The following is a 9,333-nucleotide window of genomic DNA, read 5'->3' as shown; positions in this document are numbered from 1 at the left end:
AGTAAAAATACGTTCCGGAGAGAAATATGTTGTTTTGAGATATATAGCAAAATTGTACGAGGAATAATTTTGTAGAACATTTTAACCCATTATCTCCCTCACAATAGGGTCCTTTTGGCCCTTTTTTGGAAAGTCCGAATAAAATGGCATTTTGAAGGTCGCTAGAGGGTTAAAACCTTCTAGAAATTTGTTTGCCATTAAATTTCACTAGGGGTCCTCTCAGACAAAATCTCTGTACTAAGAATTTGTAAGACCACAGAAAATCAAAAACCATATATCCCCTTAAAATGTACAAGAAAAAAATTTAATGTTTTATTTTGTGCAGGTATATTGTTCTCTATAAATGTTACTCTAGCTCCAATTGTTAAAACAAGTAACCTACGTGTAAGTAGTCTTTGGATAGAACATAATAATTTTATTAAAAAAGTAAAATGTTAGCGTTTAAGTCAGATATTAAAGCAGTGGTCGGCAAAAGTTAAACAGTGTTGCCGCGCCGTTTTACGTATCCATCTCATAATTTGTAAGAAAACCAAACATTTTCAAGAAAAGGACATAATTTAACCCATCCTAAGTACTTGGAATACGTGTATATATAATTTTATATTTCATAAAATCAAACATTTGTCATTTCAATTTATAAATAACATTTTTTATTCATAAGTATTTTGCAAAGTAAGTATAATAAATAGTAATTAATATCTTACTTTGTACCTGTACACTCTAAAAAGTGTGTGTAAAACTACTACTGAAAAGTATCTATTTTTCAACAGGAATCTGTATAAATATACATACGTATAAGATGTTCAGGATATGATTTTGAACTTGAGATCTTTAAAATATACAAATGAAATGTTCAAAGTTGCAAAAATTTTTAAACTAAAAATACATTTCCTACAAATAATAAACATTAGGGGCTTACATTTACTCTATTTTAAACATTTTATGTGTTATTTTCCTCTCTGCGACAAATTTGGTATGTTAAAGTAAACAGGCAGTGTTTAATTCTATTACGCGGTGTGCCAACTTCCACACATTAAAAGAGGAAAATAGTTACCTCTCTTAGGTCCGCTTTTTCAGTGCCAGTTTAAACTTAGATTAAGTAAACTGAGTTTAAATTGAACAGCTAGCTGGCATTTGATTGGCTGATCTTAGTTTAAACCAGCCAGATCGGGCGTTTAAACTTAGTTTAAACCACGGCCGTGCACTGAAAAACTGGCCCTTAATATGCGCAAATAAACAAACAAAATTTAGAGTGTATTTAAAGTATTTTCAGTAAAATTCATAAAAATTTCCTTAAATAAACCAAATTTTGTTTTTTAAACAGTGTATTCAAACTACATTGAGATCTTCTTTCTTTTTAACTTAACAAATGAAAATATGTGATATGAAAGAGATATATTTACTTTATATATATATTAAGATCTTGCTTAAAGCATCTTTTTTAGCTAACTAAACAATTGCGCCTTACACTGCTTTGGTGAGATTTCTTCATATGTTCATTGCTTCGTTCACAAAATATAAAATGCTCTAATTTCACAGTTAAGTAGCGATTTTTAAAACATTTAAAAAACGTCATTAATGAAAATCGATTTTTTAACGAAAAAAAAACTTAATAGAAAATATAAAATTTTGGCCGCAAAAATTCTTCTAAAAATGTATCCAATTGGATCTATTGAGATCCAAACGCCATCCCTGAAGTTAAACTGTGACTGTGTTGGTGAGAACAAGAGAATTGCTCCGCATGAGCAACCCAGTAGGAAATTACGATAAGTGAAAAAAATATTTAACTTATCGGTCTTCAATTAAAACATATATTTAACTCGTACATATATGTGCATCGCGCATTTACTATACAAGTATCATAATCCCAAAAAAGCAAAAATCGGGTTACATATGCAAGAATGAACATTAGCTCTTTCTTATGGTGTGTAAAAATATCATAGCTGTAACGATTACCAGTAGCTCACTAGAACAAAATCAGCCTTATCCTGAGTTTCGTCCGAAAAAAAATCACCCGAAAAATTAGCATCCGCGCATAGTATGTAAACTCACGGAAACAAATGATAAAGATTGATTAATAATGTATTAATTTTTCCCTTCAGAGTATATGTAAATTCAAAACTTTAAAACTGTTTTTTCGAGTTTTTAGTTTTTTAAGTTATGAAAATAGTGAAGCAAAACTCAAATAAAAAATTTCAAAATTCATTTGAATTCACCCACGTCAAATATTGGAAATAAAATAAAATAATTAAAAAAAATTAAATTCATGTTCATCAAAATTTTCCATGTCTTTAACAACCACCCTTTAATTCTTTGAAAAAAAATTAACTTTTTTCATTAAAAAGTCGTTGAATTTCTTCTTCATCAAAGTGTTTCCTTATGAAAATAATCAAAATTTCTTTGAATAGTATATTATTTATTTATTAATTGACTTATAACACAAAACGCATTGCTTGTCACCAAAAGCATTTTCAAGCATGTAATATTTCTCGCAAGGCATTTTTGCATACAAGAAACAACCAACCACGATGTTGATTCGTTGCTCTCTAGTCAACGACTAAACGATAGAGCGTAAGGGTCTGATTATGCATACTTCGCATAACTTCGCACAACCATTTGTACCAGTGCAATAAAATTGTAACTTAAGAAACTGTGAAGCAAAATCTAAGCTAAACAGTTTGCTAAGTTTTTAAAAGTTCTGCTAATTTCTGGGTAATGGAATACATACAAGATACATACAAATATCATACGAAATTACAGTTTGAAGGTTATGCGAAGTTTTGCGAAGTTATGCGAAGTATGCATAATCAGACCATAAGAATACGTGTGAGTTGCAGTGTTGCCGCGAAGGCTTTTTAGTGGTAGCCAAATTCCTTTAAAAAAGGGCTAAATAAGAGCTAAAAAAAGTCGTTGTGGCTAAAAATGGTAGCTAAAATTGTTTACTTACATAATCATATAAAAGTATACACGCAAATATTTTCGATAAGTAATGGTACTTTTAGAAAAACAATGAACTCTGGAAAAATTATAATATTTTATCCAACCAAAGACCTTTTCGTATAAAAGGGAAAATATACGACATCAGCATGCTGGCTCGATCAAGTGATTGTACCATCAGGCTCGACTCATATAACTTACCAGCATGCTGGTACAATATTTATTTCTTTAAAATGAGGTCGAGGAAGGATCGAAATGATTTGAGCCGAAATTTCATAATTTTTCTACCATTTTGTTAAACATTGTTTTTTTTTTTTATTCACAACTGCAAATAGTGAACTTAATATTCCACAAACACGGCTCTGAAATTTCCGCCAAAATATTTTTTACTTAGAAAATTGAGCTAATTTCACCACCCACTCTCATGCTGGTACAATCATACAATTTTCAAATAGTTTTTGAAGCCGCACCAGCAGCTGGTATAATCACACCACAAGAACATACACGGTCAATCGACTTGATGGGCCATTTAACTAATGAAGCATATTAGGTGCCAGTTTTTCAGTGCACGACTGTGGTTCAAACTAAGTTTAAACGCCCGGTCCTGGTGGTTTAAACTAAGATCTGCCAATCAAGTGTAAGCCAGCTGTTCAATTTAAACCCAGATTACTTAATCTGAGTTTAAACTGTCACTGAAAAACTGGCCCTAAGGGCCGTGAACTTATCTATTTTAAACTATAGTTAAATCGTTAATAGATATGTAACTAAAAAACTGCCCTAACACTTATACAGTATGTATGTATAAAAACGTAAGGAACATACAATACATATGTATATGTCAGTCTTTCTTAGTATAAAAATTTATCTCGTACATAAATGCAAAAAAAAAAATAGATCGAATTAAGCGTATACAACTTTTTCATGCCCAGTATGAATAAATTCTCCAAAGGGCTATAAAAAGGGCTAGGGGCAATTTTAAATTTATGTGGCCAAAAAAGTATGTGGTAGCTAAATCTAGCCACCAAAGGGCTAAAACGGCAACACTGGTGAGTTGATCTTCCACAATTATGGTTAGCAGTGTTGCCATCTTTTGTTCTTCAAAAAACACCAAAAACTTGGAAAAAAGCGTTTTACCACACTAAAAGCACCACATTTTTTTGAATCAAGGGATGTTTTTTAATAACATAATACCGAAGTACTGCACATTAAAACTGGTATATTTCGAGAAAGAAAAATCGATTCGCATCAAATGAAAATGATGCCCTAATTATAAAACAGCAAATAATTTGATGTTTTCATTATATAACCTCAAATATCGCTAAAAACCGTGTTTTTGGCACTTTGAGGTTAGGATATCTCAAAATTCTAGTGCTAGAGCAATTGTGAGGCCAGACTTGGATTCAGCACCAAGAAACGATGTGTTTTACTCAGGTGGTAAAAAAAACAAAATCTGTACAAATAACTAGAAAAGAAAAAAATAAATACTTAACTTACTTGCGTACTAGCATTTTCAACGCGAATAGAATTTAACAAGATGAGCAACTTTAGCTTTTTATCAGTCATGGTTGTATTTTAGTCAGTTTAAACTTGTAGGTTCTTGTAAATTCAGTGCTGCCACAGCCTTAAATATTTCAAATTAATTCAGGTTTTAACTATCTCGAAGTAATTTCAGTTCAGAAAAAAAGCACTTAAAAAGGCACTAGGCACTAAATAATTTTTTTTGGCGTTTTAATTTTCAAAAAGCACTAAATCTAGTGCTTAAAGCACCAAGTTGGCAACTATGGTGGTCAGTGTGACCGCGGGCTTGTGAAAAATTGTAGCAGAAAAGACACTTACAATGTATCAATATGTATCACTTTTTTCATTTAAGTGTCAAAGCATCAATATGGAATAAAACCAATAATTTTTATGAAAAACCATTTTCCAAAACAATTTAACATTTATTGCACGAGCAGGTTTAATTTATTTCCCGAAAGCGATTTGCGTAATTCCAGTTGCAGTTACACCTTGCAATTTTTATTGCCGAAAGTGATTTCTGCAAATCTGCAAAAATGACTTTCTGACTGTAACAATGTACAAATAAATTGTAACAACAACAAAAAATTTAAGGAATTTTATTTACTCAAATGCGTTATGCCTTTCGGCAAAGGCCGGATTTAAATTTGGATGAATATCTTACAGCTGATTGCAGTTTACCAACTACCAGAAGAATTATCAAGCTTCCACCACGATAATTCAGTAACCGGTAAACCGATACTAAAATAACTTTACACAAACAAAATACATGGGGGAAATTTACCGCAAAACTCCACATCTGTTATTTTGACGAGCAGTATGATTGCAAGTTTTTGTGTGTGGGCACTTTGATGTCTTTATATGTATAAGCATTTGCCGCATGACGCCGCCAGACAACATTCTCTCAATTTCGGTGTTTAAAAACATTTAAATCGTACAAAAACTTGCTGAATAACTTCCTAAAACGTTATCATAAGGTCCATTCTTTTGCAACCGAGCTACAAAAGAACACTCGCTTAAATGACGAAATACGCGCAAAGCAACAACAAAAATTCGGCTATTTATCCGAGTTCAGCCAGGTCGGTTAAAAAATACGCGACCTGAAGAGTAGTGTTGTTAAGTAAAAAACTGCTCTATTGTGAATTCTTACTGGGAAATTGGAGAGGGAAATTTTTATTTTCGTATATACATGATTTATATTTTAAATAAGTATATATATTACGCAAATACCTCGCATAATAACTAATTTCTATTCCTTTTTGTGTCTAAATACCATTAAACTGTTTCTTGCCAGCTACCAGCAGGGTTGCTTAAGTAGCTAAAAGGAAATTTTACCCGAGTTGAGCGTTCTTTTGTCGCTCGCTTACAAAAAAATACAGCTATAAATAATCTCATAGGGAACAGATTCTTATTTTGATTTAATATTAATATTTCATCGATGTTACCACCAGCACGCTTTCTTTCAAGTGAAAATATGGCTGTCAAGCTATCAAATTGCCTGCAATAGATGACAAGCAATAAGCGCTGACATATATTGTAGTCCATGCGGAATAGGCGGTATCCATTGGACATATATTTTTTGACATGGTTATCACGACATTGGTGTTGGAAACAGGGCCCTACCGAGCAACGAGTTACCGAGTACCAAGCCCTAATTCTTGTTATTAAACATAGCGAAAAAAAATCAACGCTGTGATATTGTTCGTTTATTCACATTTTGACGATTTTCGTCATGGACCATGAATCACAATACATGAAAGGTTCGTTCAGTAAACGACAATGAAGTTTGGATGTGCGGTGCACGACATGTTTTTTAATGCATACAAATTTACAGGTTTTTTTCTTTTGTATTTGGAAAAGTATCAAAATTGAAAAAAAAGTATCTCTCCAAAATTCATCGAAAAATGTATCACTTCCGATCCACTTAGATCAAAACGGTCACGCTGATTGTGGTATGAAGCGCAGACCACTGTATTAAAGCCTTTTGCTCAGTGTTGCAGTTTTGGTTACTTTTAACCAATTTTGGTTACTTTTTTCTTGCCAGTGAAGTTGGTAAGATCTTTCCTGTTTTGGTTATCTGTATCTATACTTCTATACTAATTATATAAAGAGAAGTCCCTTTTTTTTGTAACAGGTAATCTCGCGAACGGCTGGTCCGATTTTCATGAAATTTTGTATACTAATAGCTTTCGGTAACCACCATGTTTTAGGCTAAAAAAAATGTTCCTTTTTTTTGGGTAGGCGGACCAGGGACCGGTCTATTCGAAAAAATCTTATTATAGTCCGATTTGCTTAAAATTTAGTACGTAAGTAGCTTTTTAGCATATATGACCCATTTTTTCCGGGAAGTGGTCCAGGGACCGATTCATTCGAAAAAATCGAATTTACGGTCCGATTTGCTTAGAATTCGGAGCGCGGGTAGCTTTTTAGCATGTATTAGCATATGTGATAAATTTTTTCCGAGAAGTGGACCAGGGACCGATCTGTTCGAAGAAATCGTATTTATGGTCCGATTTGCTTAAAATTCGGTACGTAAGTAGCTTTTTGCCTGGATAAGCTTATAGATTCCTGTTTTCCAATTTTCATGCAATTTCAAATATAAATAGCTTTAAGTAACGAACATATCAAGGGGCGAATTCGTCAATAGGCAAGATTTTTTTTGCGCCAATCAGAAACAACGGATACTGTCAAAATATAATTATAATATATAATATACCTCAACTAATATATATTTAGAAAGCCGTTTGTTAGTTTTCGCAAGGCTCGAGAGGCTGAACCGATTTTTTTGAAACTGCCACCTGCTGCACGTGTCCCAAGGATGGTTTTAGGCTTGAAAAAAATCTATATGTAAAGGGGGCGTGGCACTTCCCATACAAATCGAATTTCTCATCTCTGAAAGTGTGCATGGTAGAGTTTTGGAAATTGGTATGGAAATATACGAAATCAATCGCATACCCTTGGAGAAAAATTTTAGCTATTGTAAAAAGGGGTGTGACATCTTCTATACAAACCGAATTTTTCATACTGCTTATCTCTGGAAATTTTTTGGTAGAGTTCTAGAATTTTGTATGGAGATGTACGAAATAAATCGCATACTCTTGGAGAAAAATTGGAACTATTGGAAAAGGGGGCGTGGCATCTTCCATACAAACCGAATTTTTCATACTGGAACTTGGTATGGAGATATACGAAATCAATCGCATACTCATGAAGAAAGAGGGCAGCTCTTGGAAAGGGGGGCGTGGCACCTCCCATATAAATCGAATTTTTATACTGCATATCTCTGAAAGTATTCATGGTACATTACTGGCACTTCGTATGGAGATATACGCAAAAAAAAAAAAACAAAAAAAATTGGAACTATTGGAAAAGGAGTCGTGGCATCTTCCATACAAACCGAATTTTTCATACTGCATATCTTTGGCAGTGTTCATGGTAGAGTTCTGGAACTTGGTATGGAGATATACGAAATCAATCGCTTACTCATGAAGAAAAAGAGCGGCTGTTGGAAAGGGGGGCATGGCACCTCCCATATAAATCGAATTTTTATACTATATAGCTCTGAAAGTATTCATGGTATAGTACTGGAACTTCGCATGGAGATATGTATGCAGTTGAAATCAAGCCCATACTCATTTGGGCTATTTGAAAAGGGGTGTGAGGCCTACAAACGTAGCTATCTTTGAATGAATTTTTTTATTCTTCTGTAGGTGTGTTTGTGAGTGATCTCCTCCTAAATGGTTGTACGGATTTTAACGAAACTTTTTGTGTATTTGAGTGGGTCTCTGGATGGTTTAGTTTCACAATTTAATCCGACAGTTGGCGCTGTAGATGAGTCATTACTAAAAATCTTATTTATGATCCGATTTGGCTAATGTTTTAAATATGTATGCAATACTATTGCAAAAACGTGCTGCCAAGTGGTGCTGAAGTCGAGCTGTTACTAAAAATAGCCAAGTGAGAAAAGGGGCCGTGAAGGTCAGATTAAATCGACCTGTTGCACCATTGAGTATATCGAACGCTCCTGCGTTGCAATTTGCCCAATGGATGTGATTTTCCAATATTATTATGCGTTCAAACTTTTAAGATATTTCGTCTGAAATAAGTATATGTATATTGCATTTCTGTAGAACAATGATTCGCACCCATTTTGAAATTGCCACCTACTATACTGTAAAGCTTCTAGGACATTCACTATAGAACCGGGTCATTGTTGCCGCCAGGGAGTGAAGAGGAAAACATTTATTTCGCTTTGCGAATAACCGTGCTATGAAATGCCGCACAACTGGAGAATTTCAAGAACGGATATAACACTTTCCTTAGGTTATTTAAAGCGGCAAATGACCACCAAACCTTAATCTTAGCAGACAAATGTGCCAATGAAAATCGTAAACGTGAATTGTTAATGAAAATGTGGGACCAAAAAGTTTCCATAAAATATATAAAAATTTTGGGCGGGACGAAGTTCGCCGGGTCTGCTAGTTTTTTAATATTTACTGTAGTCTTTAATTGACATAGGCCAGCTACACCTTTCTAAGTTGAGGAGAGTAGCAGCAGCAGTGGCAGCCCCAGCAGTGAAACCAAGTAAGAATATTTGGAATGAATGTATTACTATTACTTACATATTTATGTATTTGTATTATAATAAACAGAATACATAATATACATGGTCGGCTAAAGACTAAAATTTATTTACCATCGTATACGCGGTACTACGTTTGGCGTAGACGAGGTATTTCGCGCTGAGCGAGGATATAGTTCAATAAGTCCTATTTTTAGTTGTTTAATCTTAATCTTAAAATATATACAATGTGGTTGTTCACGCTTATTAGGTATTTCATTGATTCTTACAAAGAAATTGAAAACTGTGTACATACTTAT

The sequence above is a fragment of the Rhagoletis pomonella genome, unplaced genomic scaffold (genome assembly GCF_013731165.1).
Source record: "Rhagoletis pomonella isolate Grant_MI unplaced genomic scaffold, Rhpom_1.0 Rhpom_scaffold_01067, whole genome shotgun sequence".
In the NCBI taxonomy this organism is placed as follows: domain Eukaryota; kingdom Metazoa; phylum Arthropoda; class Insecta; order Diptera; family Tephritidae; genus Rhagoletis; species Rhagoletis pomonella.
This window is presented reverse-complemented; position numbering follows the sequence as displayed.